Here is a 19,820-nt window from a genome sequence, read left to right on the forward strand (position 1 = left end):
TGTGGGGGAAAATTTTTTGATAACGTAGTTAGTACTGCGTTTTCACGCTGTTCTTTATTTGTTTCTATTATTTCGTAGCCGGAAAGCGGTTCATGTTTCAAACTTGATATGTTTACTATTTGGTCTATGTTTGTAGTGTTTAGTAATCGTATGACTGCGTTTTGGGGGTTAGTTATGGTATTTGCTAAATAAATACACTGTCTTCTTGTGAACTTATTTCGATTTTTCGGACAACTTGGGATCTTGCTGGTAATACTATTGAATCGTTACCAGAACTGTACGATATTGGTACATATATTGGATATTTTAGGTTGTTTGGTCTAATTATTAACCAGTCTTCGGACGGATTGAAATCTAATTGACAGTTGTATTTCCTTATGAAATCGATTCCTAGTATTCCATCACATGGAATAGCGAATTGGTTATTTACGACGTGAAAGTCGTGTGGGATTATATATTTTGAAAATTGGATTTTAACAGAAGTAAACCCTATGGATTTAGTTACTTCTTGACTGATTCAATGTATGTTTATAATTTTATTGGTTTGAATATTTTGAAGATTATCGGAATTTCCTTTTACAATAGATATTTCCGCTCCTGTGTCTATTAAGAATACTAACTTTTTTCCCGTTGCCACATTCGTGAAGGTAACAAACGTATTTTGATTTAGACTGATGGCGTGAATCTTATTACTCTTTACTGCTGAGTATCTAAAGGTGCCTGGGAGTTTCCCGAAGCATTCTGTGCTATCATAACATTATTATTGGTATAACCGTTTTGTCGGTTATTTCCTCGGTTACCTCTATTATTCTTGTTGTAACCTCTGTTGTTATTATTCCTGTTTTGCTGGGAATTTTGGCCGTTATTGTTATTATTATAGTTATTATAATAACCACGACCATTGCCTCTACCGCGATAATTATATTTGTTATTATAATTACCACGGTTTCTTTGAGCATAATAGATGGCCTTATTTTGGAAGCTATCTGTGGATCCCGACTCTACTGAAAGAGTGGTAAATCTAGTGATTGCTTCTTTAGCTGATTGAAAGTGTCCTGATTCCATTAATAATTGGACTCTTGGACTTTTGGTGTGACCTACCATGGCATTTACTGCCACTTTGGTAGTATATTTTACTGCTTCCTCACTTGGAAGACCATCGGACATATATGCGCTTTTAAGGGCGTCAGTCAACTCAGTAATTTCGTTTGTGTATGAAACACAGTTATTGGGATTTCTCTGCAGATTTTTAATTTTTGCAGTTAAAAGGTCTACTGAGTCACCCTTGAAGATTGTTGATAGTCTCTGTATTACTTCATCAATCGTTTTTTCTGAGCTTAGGCTGCTAGCCGCTTGACCTTTTAATTTTGATTTTATTAGTTGGATGGCTACCGCTTCATGCGGTTCTTTTATGGTGTAAAGAACGCGAAGCGCTCCGATGAAACCTGGTAGATTTTTAACATCACCATCGAAGTATGGTATCAGCTTGGTGGCTGTATTTATGAATTCTACCCTCGTTTGTGTCATTGTGCTCTCTTTTGGAATGGCTCGTTTTTTATGACTTATTATTGATTGATCAGAGCTCACTGATAGTTCCTCTTGACCTGTTTCTTCATCAGCCATTGGTTTTGTTACTTCTTCCAGCGATATTGAACTTTCCAAATCAATTGTTTGTTTATATTCAATATTGAATCTTTTCAATACGGACTTTGCCTTTTGTTTGCATTCATCATAGTATGCATCTGCGGCTGTATTTCGTCCCGCACTTAGTTTACTGTAGTGTTCTTTTAACACTGCTCTGATTTTTTTAAACTCTCTATTATTATTTTCGAGTGTTTTTCTATTGTACTTTGGGATGTTTCCCTATTCTGCGAGAGGCATTTACAAAATTTATTTAATTCTTGTGCATGTATTCTAGCTTCTCTTATTATATCATCCCAAGTTATCATATTTTGTTAATAGAAAAAATTTACACTCTCTTTTTTTTTTTTTTTAACTCCGTGAGAGATCGATTGTCTCTATGGGTTCTTCAAAGAGTTTATGTACCCAGGTGGGTAAAATTCTATTTTTTTGCTTTAGGCGATTATATGCTTCTACTATGGATCTTGCAATCAAGTGGGCTATCCTTGATTTGAATTTTCTGTTATTTACAATCCAGTCCTTAATTTCCTTATATTTTGGATTTGTTTCACCTCTGTTGAAGAGGAAATCTAAGAATGGAACATATTTGTTCAAATATTTAAGTTCTACTCGATCCATTTGTATATTATATCTAGGCCATTTGCTCTACTCTTATGTTTTTCTTGATTTTTGCTTTATTCTTGCAACAACTTATTATTGTTGAGCTTCATCCATCAGGTAGAAGCAAAATGTGCTTGTGGCATTTGTGTAACAGCACACATATGGTACTGTGAGGATGAAACTCATCTGTACCCAAGTGCAACCTCTTACTGGGAATTCTTCTCCTGTTATATCTAGGTAAGCTGACCTAATCTGTATTAAACAAATCGAGCGTTGGGGAGAACTACTTTGCTCGCTTCTAAAAACCTCAATTAAGTGGGAAACTATTCTGGGATGCCTATCTACTATCTTCCTAAAATAATCCTCTATTTTACTCATCTTAATCAATTGATATATATTTTATTCAGCTTAAATATTTTTTTTTTTGAAATTGATATATATATTTGTAATTGATAATAATTTTTTTTTTTTAATGCAGATCTTATCTTATCTTAGATCTTATCAAGATCATTAGCATGGCTTAAGGCTCTTTTTGTTACACATTTATTGTGTAATTTATATGCTTTGTATAACACATATGCGCTCATTATTACCACAATTATTAATAAAAGTGCATTTGTTGGTTTCAAATCTACATTTGATGACTCTATTTTGTTAATTACATTTGCAGTGAAGTCCACTGTTTTAGTATCTATTAACCCATATTGGGTGTATCAAATGTATCATCAAACTTGCTTATTTTGTTATCAAACATTCCATTTAAAGAAAAGGTTTGGAATAAATATTTATTTCATTTGTTTTTAATAATTTTTTTTTTTTGGATGTAGTTTAGTAGAGTAGTAATTTAATAAAAAATTTTTTTTTTAGCTGAATGCTCTTCCTTTTTTTTTTTTACATATATCCCTGCCTATTTTTCGTATGGTTTTCAGGCCACACTCTAATTGGACAGCTTTTAATGCCGCACAATTGTACATTGATTATTTTAATTCTATTAAAAAAAAATGTGCATCGCAGTACACTCAAAAAAAAATGTTCGACGCAGCGCATAATTTGTTCATTTATATTTTTGTTGTTTTCGGCTAGCCTCCCAGCAAGCATTTTTGAAGTTAACAGAGCATAATTGAGTCTTTTATGAGTCGCGCGACGATTGAAAATAGTCATATATGCGCTCATTTTCTGATCATAAATGACCCATTCGTCGGGAGAAAATGGTACCCTAGCCGCGACTCATCTTGATGAGTCGCTTATGACTCTTCATTTAATCATAAAAGAGTCTTCCACGAGTCATCTTTTAATCATAAAAGAGTCTTCCACGAGTCATAATTTAATCATTTCTGACTCATATTCGAATACAATTTTCAATAATTTGCAACAAAAATAATTTTCTGTTTAATATAATTTTTATTTACTTAACATATGTTATCTTAAAAAATAACAACAAAAAAAGTAAATAGATATTCAAAACAAAACATAGATATTCAAAAAAAAAAAAAAAAAAGTAATATAAATTCACTACTCTAAACGCCTACGCTTCGCCAGCCTGTCATTGGCATGGACAAAATGCTTTTGTAGCACCGTATTCAACTCTTTGTCCGTGCATTTATATTTTTCATTAGTAATATCTAAAAGAAAAAATATTAATTAGTAAAAAATATTTTAAATATTTTCCAAAATAATACATACTTTTTATTACGGATACAATGTAGCACCTTTCTGCTGAGGGTTTAACTTTCGTCCCCTTCCAGCTGTATTCGGAAGCTACCTTGTCCGAAAAAACTTTTCTGATCGCAGATCTAATAAATTGTGTGGGCCCATCTCCTCCAACTTTCGATATTAGATGTTTCTAAACATATTATTTAAAAAGAATAGAAAAAAATTAAAATAAAATAAAATTTTAATATCTGTTTCTGTAGTACTTACGAACTGTCTAAGTTGACTCTCATTTTTTTGCACTTCCTCGTCAAATGCTGCTACTTCACTAATAGCACTGAGGGGAAGTTTTGGGATGTCCGAAAATAGGACATCAGAATCAAAATCTGAGTTGTTTTTTCTGTTTTCCATTTTAACAGAGACAACCTCCTCCGTCAACTTTAAGAGTCCCCGTTTATTTGACTCTTTCAAAGCAGTTATTTCTGCTTTCAAATCGTAATTTAAGAGTTTTATCTCAGAAACCTCAGACCTCAACTGTTTAATTTCTTTTACCAAGTCTTGTAAAAGATTTTGGAGGTTTCCGGTCTCTGGTATCCTCAAGTTTGTCACTAAAAATGATGTGTTTATTAGAAATAATATTGGCAATTTTTTAATAAAAATATATTACTTACATGTTGTTAAATTATTACTTGGAATATAATTCAATTCCGATGAAGTTATGTCATTGAAGGACATGGTGAAGTTGCGGTATGAAAAAATAGCTTCCGTCTAAGGAATCTCGCAAACATATTATTTTATTATTTATTTGACTTAAGCAAAATTCAATTGTATTATTGAAGGTTCGTAAGTCAGTTGCACAATATATATTAAAATCGCTTGATATTATTGGTTCCACGAAAAGTGGTGTCAATCCATGTATTTCAGCCCCGACAAAAACTGGAAGATTCTCATTTTTCTTTATTTCTATTATTTTAAATATTTTATTATTTACCAAACAAAAGTTGTTGGGCTCTTCCAAAGATATGAAGACACCTCTCAAAGAAATACTTGATATTTTATCATTTATTTAATTCTTGCCCTAATTCCTTTCCCAAATGGTAACTCTTCTCAATGTGCCTTTTATAGATTTGAACTGCAACACTTCCTCCTTTTCGGACTTTCCTCTTGATTTGCTGCAGATAGTTTTCAAATTTAAATGCACTTATCCCATCTAAGGCTCCAAAAAGTTTGGCATCTTCGTTGATGTGCAACAAGGCATGAAAATTGCATGTTAAAAAATACAAGTCATACAACTCTGGTGTGTCAACAACAAATGATCCTAATAATTGAGCAGCAACAGAATTGTTTGACTTGCAGTCATGTATGTCCAAAAGTATCCTCATGGCCAACGATAATTTTAAAAAATGGCAATATCTGTTCCGACTCAAATTCTTTTTCAACACGACAGGCCCAGTGTATAATAAAAATTGCCTCAGCTCTGTTGCCTTCCATCTGTCTATGTCTTTTAAGCTTCGAGGTTTCCTTTTAAATTCTCTCGGTATATTATTTTTATTAAAAGCTAATTCCTCGGAAATTGTTGTTATTTTCGTTGACACTAAGGAAAACTCGAATCCTTTTTTGTGAACCCAGCTTTTCAATAAAGTCCGCATTACCCCTAAGCAAACAACGTGCATGTAATCTAGGCAGCACTGGGACACTATATCAATGTTCAGCATTTCTATTGGTGAAGATTGCTTGACATGGTGTTCCGGCTGCGCACGATTTCTAAAGGATTCATTGCTTCTCAACTCTGTAGTATCACTACCTGGTGGAAAAACTAGGCGATGTTTGACCATTTGTCCCTTCTGAGTGCACCGCCCACAAGAAAAGTAGCCACTATGTCCCTTAGTGCCCAACACAAATGACTTCGCAGGCGTATCCATAGCAATACAGCGAATAATGATTTGAAAGCACCTGTTGCCAAAAAGAAAACCTTCGCGTAGAAGAATTTGAAGTTCAGCGATGAACTCTTCAAGAAAGTTAACGGCGCAATGTGGCTTTGAGTTCCCTTCATAAACGCCAACAAGCCCAACATAAGTTGTGCAACTTACACTTGTCAAAATTGGCCAAACTTGCGTGTTGCTGCTTTTAAATAATGGAAGTCCATCAATGCCAAAGTCTAAAATCAAATTTGGCAACTTCCAATCATTAGCGGTTAAGAAGTCCGACAAACATCTTTTAAGTCCATAATGGACATAGGTGCCGTCTCCAACTTTTCTTTCCACCACAGAGGAAGGCGTCTGCAAAACTGTTCTCGCATCTTTCGGAACTGAAATATCCCAGTTTCGCAATAATGACAACAGCGCATTGACTGCAATGAAACTTATGTTGAACTCAGTGGCCCATTTAGCTAGTCCCTCACAAAGATCAACTTCACTTTTCTTACTACTGGCAAAAGACCGACTGTCACTGTCGCAAGACCCACTGTCATTGTCGCTTGAACTTTCAGCACTCTTATGATTATAATCAAAACTTTCGTTTGCCAAAAGATCATTTAATTTATTTTTCTCTATTATTTTCTTTTCAGGAAATAATAGTTTATAAGCCTCTCTTTTGGCCACGCGACGCAATTGTTTCACTGACATAATCACCTTTTTATTTGTTATAATTGATATATTGTTTGCACTTTGTACTTCCACTTCAACTGCACTTTCACGATCGAATGACAAATTTTTCACATTTCGGCATGTGCTGAAGAAAAAGTGCCGTTTAACTTAGATCTAAGCTTAGAAAAGAATCGCTTTTGGATCAGCCAAGCAAGCAGAATATGAGTGCATAGTAAGAAAGCAAAACCAAGCAATGATCATATTTTAATCACCTGCATGCTCATTTGGCGATTGCTTTGCATTTCGTTTTAAAACAAATTTGTATTTGAAACCAATCATACTTTGGGCATTTGGAAGGGTCATTTATGAGTCTTCTTTCGATCGCCAAGGAGATTAGTCGTCTTTTAATCGTCAAGGGGACTCAAAAAAGACTCATCAAGACGATTTCTGTTAAAACAGTCTTCCAAATGCTTGTAGGGCTCTAGCATCAGCTGGTCGTCGCCGGTTGGCACGCTGATGCTCCATCGATGGCGTAAAAAGCGGCCTGCTTTTCACGCTTGTAGTCTCAGCTGCTGATGTCCGGGGCCTCTGAGCTCAGGCGGTTCCGGTGCCGGTCATCGCACCAGATTTGTTGATTCTTTGTTTTATTTTTCTTTTCACTTCCTTCGCTTGGGGACTGGCTTTTCCTTTGGAGTCCCGTAGCAATGTCTGCATGTATACTCGCAGTATGCTGAGTATAATGGGCCCTCGCAGTCGTTTGGGCAGACCTTCTTTAATTTCGGTAGTTCCTTCACAGTTTGTGGACTTATTTTTACTTTTGCTTTTGCCACGTTTTGAATCGTAGAGTATGGGATTCTGTTGTTGTGGTTTTATTTTCTCATTCTTCTAATTGGGTTTTTATAAACTCTACCTCGGCGTGTAATTCCACCGAGGTATTCCAATTAGTCTGTGGGCTATTTAGTAGCCTCAATATCTGCGCCTTTCTGGCTTTTAACTTTTTGACCACACCAGATTTTTTTCCCATCACTCTACTTACTGTGATTGTAGTATGTTATTTTCCTTCCTTTATTCCTCCATTGTAGTTGAATTTTCCTTTTGTAATTTGGTCTGCTCACTCCTTTTGGTCACGCCTATTGTTTGGTGACCACTGTCACGGTCGCCATGTAGTAGGTTCGAAGATATATATTAAGAGACACCAATAGTTCCTTTTGGTTTGAGCTCAGTTTATTGAATAATTCTTAATTCTATTACAATTGTTCTCTATAGCTAAAACCGATTAGCTGCGCTTATGTATAAACATCTATATATATAAAATTCTCGAGTGTGGTGTTTGTTACCAAACTACTCCGAAACGGCTCGACCGATTCTCACGAAATTTTTTATGCAGATCGTGTAGGACTGAGAATCGGCCAACATCTATTTTTTATACCCAAATAATAAATAATTTAATAATTTTAATAAATGTTTATTTGTTTAACACACTAATACTTGCATACAAGCAAGAAACGTTTGCGGATGCGACAGAAAAAAGAATGCAAAAGTCGGCTTCTGTCGCATGCGTTGTCCTCTCACAATTTTTCACTCAGCTTTCAGGGTTCTCATGTTATGAGCAAAATACATATATGTATGTCGGTGCGTGAGTGTGAGAGTGTGTGTTTGTGTTTTCGGGTATTTCACAATAATAGTAATTTCATCATTATGGCGGCGCATTAGTGGTTTAAGAAGAACCGTTTTAGCGGGGCGCCAGCGTTCTGTCGCTGTCGCCGAGTATGGTTCGGTGAAAGGCGCGCACAAGAATTGTGCGTCTCGAGTTCAGTCGTTGTTACAACTCGAGTGCGACCGAACTCGCTGCGCTAATTATTGATCAAGAAAATAATACACGTTATACACCAATCAGTTTTCCAACTTGATTAATTACAACAATGCCACGAACACGCAGGGGGGGCTAATTTGAGTCGTCAAACAAACAGATCTAGAGGCATGCAAGATAGAAGAGCAATAAGATCAGATGCAGAAAGGCAACAAAGTAATGCAGATGTCCGTGTAAGAATGGCGCAGTTATGTGCATCACAATTACAAGAGGTACGAGATGAGCGAAACCAACAAAGACCATTGGAACGAAGAGAAGCGCGCAGATTCGTAGCCAACAGACGTAGAGGGATTGACCAACATCAACAAGTACTTCGAGCATTTACATCACATTCATTTCTTCGACTAGCATTTCAGTATGAGCCCGATATTGAATATTATGCTCATTCAAAAGTAGTAATTGGTGCTATGGAAAAGGAATGTCCGCATTTACATGCTCTGAAATTCAAAAATGAGCCAACTGGGATGTGTTGCGCGTCAGGAAAAGTGCAACTACCTGAAATTGAAACACCATCGGAACCATTGAACGGCATACTTATCGGCACGGATCCAGATTCTAACGTGTTCCTGAAGTCAATTAGAAGATTCAATTCATGCTTTCAAATGACAACGTGACATGTCAATTTAATTCAAACGTATTCAGTTTCCGATTAGATTGGCATTTGCAATGACTATCAACAAATCCCAAGGTCACACGATGTCTGTTTGTGGATTAGATTTGAGAACATGTTTTTCACACGGACAATTATACGTGGCATGCCCTCGAGTGGGTAAACCATCCAGTTTGTTTGTGTTAGCTAAAGATGGAATAACAAAAAATATTGTTCACGCTGTAGCATTAAGAGATTGATATTGTACTAAGGGATAAATTATAATAATTTAAAAATAATGTTTGCCTTTTGTTATTTTTATATTCTAGAAATTACTAGAAAATTATTTATATGGCAAAACAACGTTTGCCGGGTTTTCTAGTATTTATATATAAATGTATGAATGTATAAATGTATAATGTGAGGATGTATCATATTGCATATTGGGCCTGAGTGGCCGCGCGTGTTATATTTGCCGACGCAGCAATTGTCCAGCACCATGCACTCATGGGTGGTTATGTTGCTTAAGAGGCCAATGTACTTGAATGTTGCGCACATAAATATTGTTACTAATCGATACAATATATTTGTATACATTGCAATGTTGTTATTCTAGAACATGCTACAACGTATCAACAGAACACACGCATTCACACACAGTCGTAACGCTACATAAACTGCAGCATGCACCATAGGGAAGAAGAACAACAAGAAATGGAAATGATATTTGGTAGATTTTGTCTGTGCTTTTATGAATTGAGTTATAGAAAAAGTGTTCGGAGCATTTGAAAATATTATGGACAAGGGTATGTAAACTGTGATACAGCCGAAGTTAGCTTCTTTGATATTTTATTTCTTAAATTTAGTAACAAGTCGGCCCAGTCATAAAATGAAACATCAGTTTTTTTAATAATTATTATGTTTATGTAAACATTGACTAGTTTGTATCGATGCTTTTTCGTCCTTCGGAATATTCTCAATCTTTTTAGGCGAGGTTCGGCACAACAACATTTATCTTGTGCCTCGGTGAAATCAGAACTCGATTGTTATAATGTTTAAATGTGTATTAATGTTTTTTGCGGGTACTTTTCGGTTTGGTTGAATATATACATATGTATGTACATATATGTTTTCTCAAATGGTTCGATTGTTGATTACACTGGGTGCGTGACTATTTGTTTTATTTTTAAGACTTGCTGATGCTTGCGGAGTTCATACGGTTACTCGTAAGCCCTTATAACTCGATATCTTGCGTCTGTGTCTTGTGCTAGTAACTTGCTAGGCCACAAATGTTCTTAAGATTACTCGTAAGGAATTAGGAAACTTGTTGCTTCACTTGTTGTTCACCGCTTCTGGTCTGATGCTGTCCTTATATAGGCATCCTGGGGACTCTAGAACAAGGGCCCGGCACAAAGAGAGCGCTAGAAAAATGTAGTTGTATGTGTGCACTTGCTTGTGTGCGTGTGTTGCTTTACACTGCGCAAAATGAAAGTTGACAAAATTTTCCTCAAATCAAGAAAACGAGTACAGCATATAATCTGATGCAAGAGAAAGATAGAAAAAACAAAGCAGCGATCAATTTTTTCGTGTGTGTTCTCTCAACAAAGCGACATAGATCTGCTTGCGTCGAAATGCTGAGGGAAACTAAATCCACCCTCATGCTCTTGATTTTTTTGTGTGAGGACTTCGGCAGCCGTTCGGTTACACGCAAATGAGGTGCCGAACGTGTTCGTCCCCCGGGGGATATGAGTGCCGGGCTCTGCTATAGAATCACTTAGTGTATTACCGATATACAGCCGGTAACACTCTCACCCACGCATTAAAGCCCTTGGCACAGCCGCATCCACTTACTCGTCTGCCGTGCGCCCATTGTACCGCCTCTGGCCTTGACCGCAAAATGTGCCCTTTTTTCGACATTTCGCATCACTTTGCCCAATGTTTCTGCCGATACATATATATATTTTTTTTTTTTAACGTTTAAGTATATTTGTTGAATCTACTTTTAAATTAGAGCCTAACAACAAGTTTGAGATATTTTTCTTAATCTAGTACTTAAGATAAATCCTGGGGATATTGCTAATCACTTATTATTGGGTTGGTCTGTCATTTCTTTTAAGACGAGTTCTATTATTAGTTCGCGTAAGGAAATTGGCAAGAACATTAGGTGTGCATCCAGTTTCGCAGAATACTTCAGTTGTTGACTACATATTTCTGATTTTACGCTAGGTATATTAAGATCATTTTGAATGTTGTCGTTCCGTATGTACCACGGAGCCCCCGTGATTGATCTTAAAATCTTCGACTGCGCCCTTTGTATAATGTCGACATTGCTGGTACTTGCATTTCTCCATAGTACGGCACCGTAAGTCCAGATGGGTTTCAGTACGGAGTTGTATAGGTGGACTTTGTACTCCAGACGTAGAGGAACCCGAGCATTGATGATCCAATGTAAGCTACTCGCGTTCAGTTTAAGCTGTGACTTTTTTGCTTCGATGTGCTTGCGCCAAGTTATTCTTCTGTCTAGGTGGATGCCAAGTTAAGTGAGGAATTGGTACGCTGTTTAGCATTAGAGCTGGACAGTTTCTTTTGTTAAGCGTAAAGGTAACATGTTTGCATTTCTGCTCGTTGACCTGGATACGCCAGGTTGCTAGCCATTCCTCTACCACCTTGAGGTGTTCCTCTAATTTTGCAGAGGCTTGTATTGGGCATTTGGATCTGCTGAGGATTGTCGTGTCAACGGCAAAAGTGGACGTTGTAAGTCCTAAACTCGTTGGTAAGTCTGCAGTGTACAGCAGGTAGAGCAATGGGCCGAGTACACTGCCATGCGGTACACCAGCTTTGATTTCAAAGTCAGCCGAGACGGAGCCATTACATCTTACAGCCAATTTCCTATTGTAAATGTAAGATTCCATTAGTTTGTGGGTGTACTGTGGGAGCTTTTGCCGGATTTTGAACATCAGACCCTCCAGCCAAACTCTATCGAAAGCCTGGGCAACGTCGAGAAATACAGCCGAACGGTATTCTTTTAGTTCAAATGCTGTATTTCGGATGTTATGCGATTGACTTGTTCAATTGTCCCATGTTTTTTGCGGAAGCCAAACTGGTGTGAAGATATTGTTTTCTCCGATGCCAAAAATGAGTTTAGTCGCTGTGTTTTGTCCTTTCCCACTTTAGGAATCATGATGATAGTGGACCTTTTCCATGCTCTTGGGAAGTAGCCAATTCTTATTATAGCGTTGAACAGTTTGCGGATGTATTGTATGGCGATGATAGGGAGCTGTAGGATCATTTTCGGTGTGATTAGGTCATGGCCAGGGACTTTGTTCGGCTTTATGTGGTTTTTAATAGCTGCAGTCATCTCATCCGATTGGAGTTCCGAGTACTCACTATCCGTTAATGTGCTCGAAGGGGGAAGTCGAAATGACTTTGATGTTGGATTTGGCTGGAAAACCATTTTAAGAAGTGTGGCAAATACGGATGCTCTGTAGGAGCGCTTAAAGTTGGATGGGCTTTCCACAGAGGATGTTTAGTGCTGGTTGGACTGAGCTTTTCTATGTATTTCCTTTGAGCCCAGCTTTCCTCTTGTCTTAACTCCTTGGAGAGGTTGCAATTGGCATGCCTTAGGCGAAGTTTTGCTGCTGGTGATCGAGTATTCTGTCATTCTCTTCTTAGACGTCGTGTTTCAGTTACTAATTGTTCAATCCACCAATTCGTAGGCCTGTCAACGGGTTTAGTGTAAGTAGAGACATGTGGAGTAGACACTCTTGCTGCAGCTCCCATCATCGACTCAAGTGCAGAGACGCACATGTCAATGTCCTCTGCAGCATCCAGTTTCGGCGAACAGTCAATGTGGGCACTCATGTACATTTTAAATTTAAGCCGATTTGTTTTGTTGTTTGTAAGCCTATATGGGCGATCAAGTACTTGATTTTGCGGAATCCTCTTGGTTATTATGAAATCAGTCAGGTCAGGCCCTTTCTTTGTGGGCCAATAAGTAGGCCTACCCGGTAAGACGCAATCCACCTTATTGAGTGGGTTGAGTATTGTGTTGTACAACTGCTTGCCTTTAGGATTCAGGCGACACCCCCGAGTGCGTATGTTTGGCGCTATAGTCCCCTTCTGCAATGAAGCAATCTCCGAGTGTGTTAAAGAAATCGGTAAATTCCTTTTCAGAGATTGAGAAGCGTGGTGGACAGTACAGGGCAACCAATGTAGTGTTGGACGGTTATAGCAGTTGCTTGTAGGTGCTGCGTTTTAAATCTGTTGAGGAACGAGTGTTTACGGTTTTTGATTAGGATACCACTCCCGATATGAGGTATATTTTGGAATTTGAAAATGTTTTGATTCAGTGAGATCATTAGGGACACTAAACCATTTGGAGTTTGCTGGCCAAGTTTTATATGGTGGAGTGACGGGGTCTCTTTCGCGGGCTCCAGGGCATCCTCTGTAGTTGGCCGTGTGGTTCCCTCCAAAGTTATTGCATAGTCTTAGTGCTACTTTGTTATTGTCCTTGGTGCAAATGCCATCTTTGTGATGTTCGCCGCAGCCAACACATACTGAACTAAGATTGCAATTGTTAGACGTGTGGTTGTATTCCTGGCAGTTTTTACACTGCGGTGGTTGGTATCTCTTATGGGGCTGCTCTACGGTGATTCTTCTGTGCAATAGGAGCTGAAGATTGTAGATTGGGTGCACTCCATTTGGCTTCGACCGCTTTGCATCTGGTTGGAGCTCGGTTTTAAAAAGCGGCTGTGCGACCTTGTTCCTGTTGATGATGTTGACAACAGACTTAACCGCAAAGTTTTTTTCGGCCAATGCATCTGCTATTTCTTGAGTTGGGACCGATGGCTCAATCCCCTTCAACACAACCTGGAGCCCTTTACTGCTTTTTAGTTGGTAGGTATAGAAGTTGATGTTAGCATTACGGGTGTACTTTTCGATGATGCGGAAATTGTCCTCTGTTTGGGTTTGACATTTAATTTCTTTAATGTTACTCCTATTGAGAGGGCTTACAACAAAGTTATTTGCCCCTACTGTTTCTACTAGCTTCGAAATCAGTGTGCTGCAGTTGGCTCCAGGGATGTATAAAGGGGGTGGTTTAGCCTAACTTTATCTACAGCGCCAGCTTGATCGTCTTGCTGATCGGCAAGAATTTTAAAACGATTCCCGCTTAGGAGTGCTACTCGTTCATTTGGTTTTGTTATTTTCGGCGTATTGCCACTTTTTTTCTTTTGCGGGCTTAGCTTGCGCTTATTTATTTTAATATATTTATCTATTCCAGTTCGGACAGAAGGCGTTGGGTTTATTCTTGTGGCTGACTCTGGGCGACTTGTCGTTGATGGCTTAAGGCAGGTCAATACTTCGGTAGACGTTGGAGTAGTTGCTGTCAACGAGCTGACGGTGCTGGTCGGTGATATCGATATTGATGGAGAAGCACACTGCTGTCTCCACGGTAAATTGCTGTTGATTGCTGAGTGGCTTGCACTTTCTGAGTTATTGCTTACGGTAGCATTCAGTGGGGTCGGTGACACCACCGAAAAGTACGCATTGTTGCGTTGGACCGAGAGTCGACGCTCACGTTGTTGTTGTACAATTAGTTCTTGTAGCTGTTGCTGGTGGGAATCGAGAGAGCTTGGGCGCGAATTGGTGGACATGGCTTCTCCAAAACTTACGCACTTTGTTGTTGCAACTTAGTATTTATTGCTATTAGAACAAACTAATAGCAATATGATTGTAGATAGGCGTCTCTGAGGCGTCTGAGAGCGCCACAAACGCGATCTTTTTTATTTTTACACTAAATTTTGCCGAGTGCATTAAAAAACACGTCTGCACACGACGGCGGTTGAATTGACTTCGGCCGATATGGCAGCAATTTCTTGTCGGATATTTTTTTTCAGTACAGCCAGGGTCCTTGGTTCACCAGTGTATACCTTGGATTTTAAATATCCCCATAAAAAAAGTTAGGGGGCATCAAATCAGGTGATCTCGGTGGCCTGTCATAATCGCCGTTTTTCGATATTAATCTTCCGGGGAACATTTTGCGCAACAAATTGGTCGTGGCATGCGCTGTATGGCATGTAGCGCCGTCCTGTCGGAAACATTTTTCAATCAACAAGAATTATGCGTCGGAGAGTGGTACGAGCGATGGCTATTTCTTGCGAACAATGGCGACCTGATGTCGATGGAGTCTCTGCAACACTGGCTCCAATGGCATCAATATTCTCGTCGGAACGTATTGGTCGTTGTATGGAGAGATGACTGGCATTACCAACACTACCAGACGATATAAATTTGGCATATAATCGACGTACAGTGTTGTCTCCAGGCGATGTTTTAACTTTAATTTTATTTTTCCACGCACGTTTAGTTAAAACAATTGAGAAGTTATTTTGAATGTACAGCTGAACAATGTCAGCACCTTGTTAAGGTGTGTATTGCTCCATGGTTAAAATTGTACTGAAATAACGCTTCCAACGCGGTATGACATTTGTTAATCTGACATCTCTGTCAAAAGTTATGGGGTTGCCAGATGCTTCCACTGTAAAAGGCCCACCCTGTATATATTTATATACTGCTTTATTTCTCTAGTTAGGGCCAAATTAGTTAACTTCATTTTCCATATAATACGTCATCAACATATTCGCCTCATAGTCAACAATTATCATTTGTTTCGCTCATATGTAGGGCTTCCCCAATGCTTAGCCCCCCTTCCTTCGATATTCGACATTATTATTGAATATTATGTCAGTGAGGGACAAACGCAGACTGAATGAATGTCAATGATATTTCACTGTGAATCGTGCTTTCGCCGTCCTCAGCCGCATTTGATTTCGGTATCCAATACAAGACTGTTGCAAGACCGCACCTAACCCAGATGAGACCATCTGGTGATAAGATCGAAGAGTTTTCAAAGTCAAAGTCGTAACAATACTTCCTAAGAAGCTTATATTACTGTTAATTTTTAGAATGCTTTTAACTGGTATTCGTTTCTCGACTGATAAGCGTTACTTTACCGTTTTCACCCTTTAAGAAACTTGTTAGAGTTTTGCTATGGTAGCAAAATCCCAAAAAGAAAGCATCTATATTAGCTTGCCAATCAAAAAAGGTCTCTGGGGCTTTATAATTTATAATTGTTTTTATTATGTCATATAAAGAGGCAAACTGTAAGCCCAAGATATTCCACACTACTTTTCAAAAATGTGTGAGACAGATTATGATGATACTATCTAATGAGCCAGTGCACTTAATTAAAATTAAATCAAAGAACAAGCTAACAAAAGCAGATAACAATTAATTAAAGAAAAGCTTTGCCTTATACGCAACTGAACTTCCCCTACCCGGTGAAGGTGTTTTATTTGGACAAATTGCCAGCTATGCCACGATTCACAGCCAATGTGGTCAGGGATGAGTTGCAGCCAATCCAAGTCCAGAATATTTTCATTGGTTTCGCTGTAGATGATTAAAAAGTATAGCGCGAAGAAAAGTAACAGAAAGATGAGGAGAGATAAGGTGAGAAAGGTTGTTAAAAGATTGGCAAAGAACATGAAAAGTTTCGTGAAGAGAGTAGTTAGTCAGACATCTACTAAGGTGAATAGGTGAGGGTCCGACGTGAGGGAACACAAAAACATAGCGTATCTAGTAAATTGGTAGAAATGACTTCACCGTTGACTAGTTTATGGAGAAAGAGAATGCCAAAATCGAGCCTACGGTGGTAAAGTGAAGGAAGAATAATAAGAAGAAGTCTGTCAGGATAAGAAGGTAGGCGAAGACCGGGGTCCCAATTTAGACCGCGTAGCGCAAACTTAAGGAATTGTTTCTGAGCCGGTTCAATACTACGCTGGTGAACATCATATCGAGGGTTTCACACTGGCGAGAATATTCTAGAGTAGGGCGAACTAACGAAGTGTATAAAACCTTTGTTACATAGGGATCATCAAATTCTTTGGCCCAACGTTTAATGAAGCCGAGAAGGCTGCTTGCTTTATTGACAATTGAAGAAATGTGAAAATTAAATGAAAGCTTTGGGTCAAACCTAACTCCTAAATCTTTGAATGATGGTACACAATCTAACAGAACAGACTTGATAGAGTAATGTGCTAGGAGACAAACGATAGAATGTCATTGTTGAGTTTGGCGCTAAGGTTCGATGTTTTAGCGGGCCCACAAGAAACACTTCACTTTTCACGTGATACTTCATTTATTTCTTCCACGTGTTTTCTTATGCTAATGGTAGGCTAAGTGGGTGTGTGTATGGTGAGCGAGCGAGTCGGTAGTTGAGCCGCTATAAATTAATCGCCCTTACTCGCGGTTGTAACCAAACTGTTCTGTCCGCCGCTTAGTAACAAGCATAGAACCTAACATGTAAGCTTAAAGCGCAAGATGCAACGGTTAATTTCCCAGCACGTAGGCTGGCGCTTAAGTATAAGTATGAAAATGAAAGAGAATGAGTGATATGGGTTAACCCATTGGTGGCTGCGTCGGGTCTGCTGGGCAGTCAGTGGATTTCGGCGGCAACATTCCCCCCCCAGTAAAGCTGCTCTATTCATGGGGTTGCTTTGCTCCATTACAGCCGACGTCTAATACAGCTACTTTAGCCACGGGCCGTTGAAGAGTCCCATTGGCGGTTCTGATGATCACTCGACGCACCTGGTTGTCTTTGGCCAAGATTGTTTGCTCGACTATACCTTTGGGCCATCTATTTCGGGGCAGAGTCTCGTCCAATATTACAACGACGTCTCCAGCTGCTATTGGTGGTCTCTTCGTAAACCATTTTCCTCGCCTGGCTAAATCTGGAACGTATTCGTGTACCCATCGTCGCCAGAATTGATCGGCGAATTCTTGAACAGCTTGCCACATGTGCTGTACGGTGTGTGTGGTTTTGAAGACTGGTTTATAGCCGCTTGCTGATCCTAGTAGTAGATGGTTAGGGGTGATAGCCTCGTCGTCTTTGCTGTCCAGAGAGACAAAAGTAAGGGGTCTGGAGTTTAGGATAAATTCCACTTCCCATAGTGCACTTTGTAGGCCCTCACTGGTGAATTTTCTCGCTGGGCAGATTGCGTAGAGTACAGTCTTGACGGAACGAACAAGTCGCTCCCATGCTCCCCCCATATGAGGAGCGGCTGGTGGATTAAATTTCCATTTGATGTCATCGAACGCCGGTTGCACGGCGTTGAAGTTGATCGTCTGCGCTTTGTCACAGATAATCTTTTCGGCAGCTTTGAAGTTAGTGCCATTGTCGCTGTAAATTTCTCTTGGGGTCCCGCGCCGATTGATGAAGTTTCGGATGCACATTATGCACGATGCAGTGTCCAGAGAGCACGCCAGTTCTATATGCACCGCCCGTATGGTTAGGCAGGTGAAAATAACTCCCCATCTTTTTTCGCTTCGCCGTCCTAAAGCGACCAAGAAGGGCCCGAAGTAGTCGATACCGACGTAAGTGAAGGGACGTTGGTAGGCAGCCAGCCTGGCAATGGGCAAGGGAGCCATTTGCGGTGGATCAGGCATGGCGCTCTCATTTTTACAGCGTTGGCAAGACTTCCGCATGCCTTTGTATAAGACTCGTAGGCGTGGTATGTAAAACATGCCGCGAATCCTGTTAATACACGTCTCATGGGATGTGTGGTGCATTTCCTGATGATACCAGTTCACTATGAGCCGAGTAATGTGGTGCCCATATGGGAGCAGTATTTGGTTTTGTCCGTTTAGGTTTTCTGCTCGCCCTCGGGTACGTAGGAGCTGGTTTTTGTCTAGGAAGATATTCAAACATATGAGTTTAGAATTTGTTTTTAAAGGTTTACCTCTCGTTAAGTTGCGAATTTCTGGGTTGAATTCAGATGACTGCGCATGCCGCAGTAGGAGTGTGCGTGCCTGCTGAATCATCTCGTAAGACACCTCTGTAGGTGGCGATGCCTTTGTTTGTTTTGCTTTCAGTTTCTCAATATAGAGAATAAAACGCGCTAAAGCTCGATATAGCCTGCGCCAGTCGGAAAAATATTCCGCGTTAAGTATTAGCTCCATCGGCGCATTGTCGATGAAGAGTATGTTGTGCCTGACTTCAGCATTGTTTGGTGGCCCCAAATCATCGCATTTTGGCCACTCGTGTTGATCCTGCAGCAAATAGTCTGGACCGTGTAGCCAAGTTTCATGTTTATTGGCGTTGTGTGTTTTAGTAGCAAGATCTGCAGGGTTAAGGTTGGTTGGAACCCAGTTCCATTGGCTAACGTTTGTGAATTCCAGTATTTCGCCAACGCGGTGCATGACGAATTGCTGAAACTTTCGTGGATCCATACGAAGCCATTTGAGAACAGTCTTTGAGTCGGACCAATAACAACTCGAATTAATTGACAAACTTGGATTGCGTTGGATTCGGTTACTCAGCTTTGCTCCGATCACTGCGGCCTGCAGTTCCATCCTTGGTATAGATAGTGGACTCAACGGTGCCACTTTCGCCTTGGAGGCCACGTAGCTGAGTTAGGTTCTTTTCCCCTGGCGTATCCGAAGGTAGCAGACTGCTGCGTATGCCAATTCGCTGGCGTCAACGAACGTGTGTAACTGGACATCATGGACTTGATCGCTGCTGTCGAAGTAACATCTCGGGATGGTCAATCCGGCGATTGTTGTAAGGATCCGTTTCCATCGTATCCATTTGGGTAACAATGCGTCGGGCAAACCAGTGTCCCAGCCAATGCCGCTTCTCCAGACTTCTTGCAGTAGGATTTTGAGCTCTATTGTAAAGCATGAGATGAAGCCGAGTGGGTCGTACATTGACATAAGTACTTGCAAGAGCTCGCGTTTGGTTGGTGTTTTGTCGCTGTCCAAAACGTTGCGCTTCAACCTGGCGAACTTGCAGATGAATGTGAATACGTCGGAGTTCGGCACCCAGTAT

The 19,820-nt window shown here is 39.6% G+C and overlaps 1 protein-coding gene and 1 long non-coding RNA gene across 3 annotated transcripts in view; one reads left to right on the forward strand and one right to left on the reverse strand.

The window, feature by feature from the left end:
• Positions 1-19,820, forward strand: part of BckdhB (Branched chain keto acid dehydrogenase E1 subunit beta) — a 91,644-nt gene that overhangs the window by 42,507 nt on the left and 29,317 nt on the right. The gene's annotated exons all lie outside the window — the stretch shown is intronic.
• LOC137580208 (uncharacterized) lies at positions 3,764-4,414 on the reverse strand. Its single transcript, XR_011032970.1, has 3 exons — positions 4,162-4,414; positions 3,925-4,084; positions 3,764-3,863 (listed from the first exon to the last, which is right to left on the reverse strand). It is a non-coding gene; the product is annotated as an uncharacterized lncRNA (long non-coding RNA).

Source organism: Drosophila tropicalis, unplaced genomic scaffold (genome assembly GCF_018151085.1).
Source record: "Drosophila tropicalis isolate 14030-0801.00 unplaced genomic scaffold, ASM1815108v1 contig_830, whole genome shotgun sequence".
In the NCBI taxonomy this organism is placed as follows: domain Eukaryota; kingdom Metazoa; phylum Arthropoda; class Insecta; order Diptera; family Drosophilidae; genus Drosophila; species Drosophila tropicalis.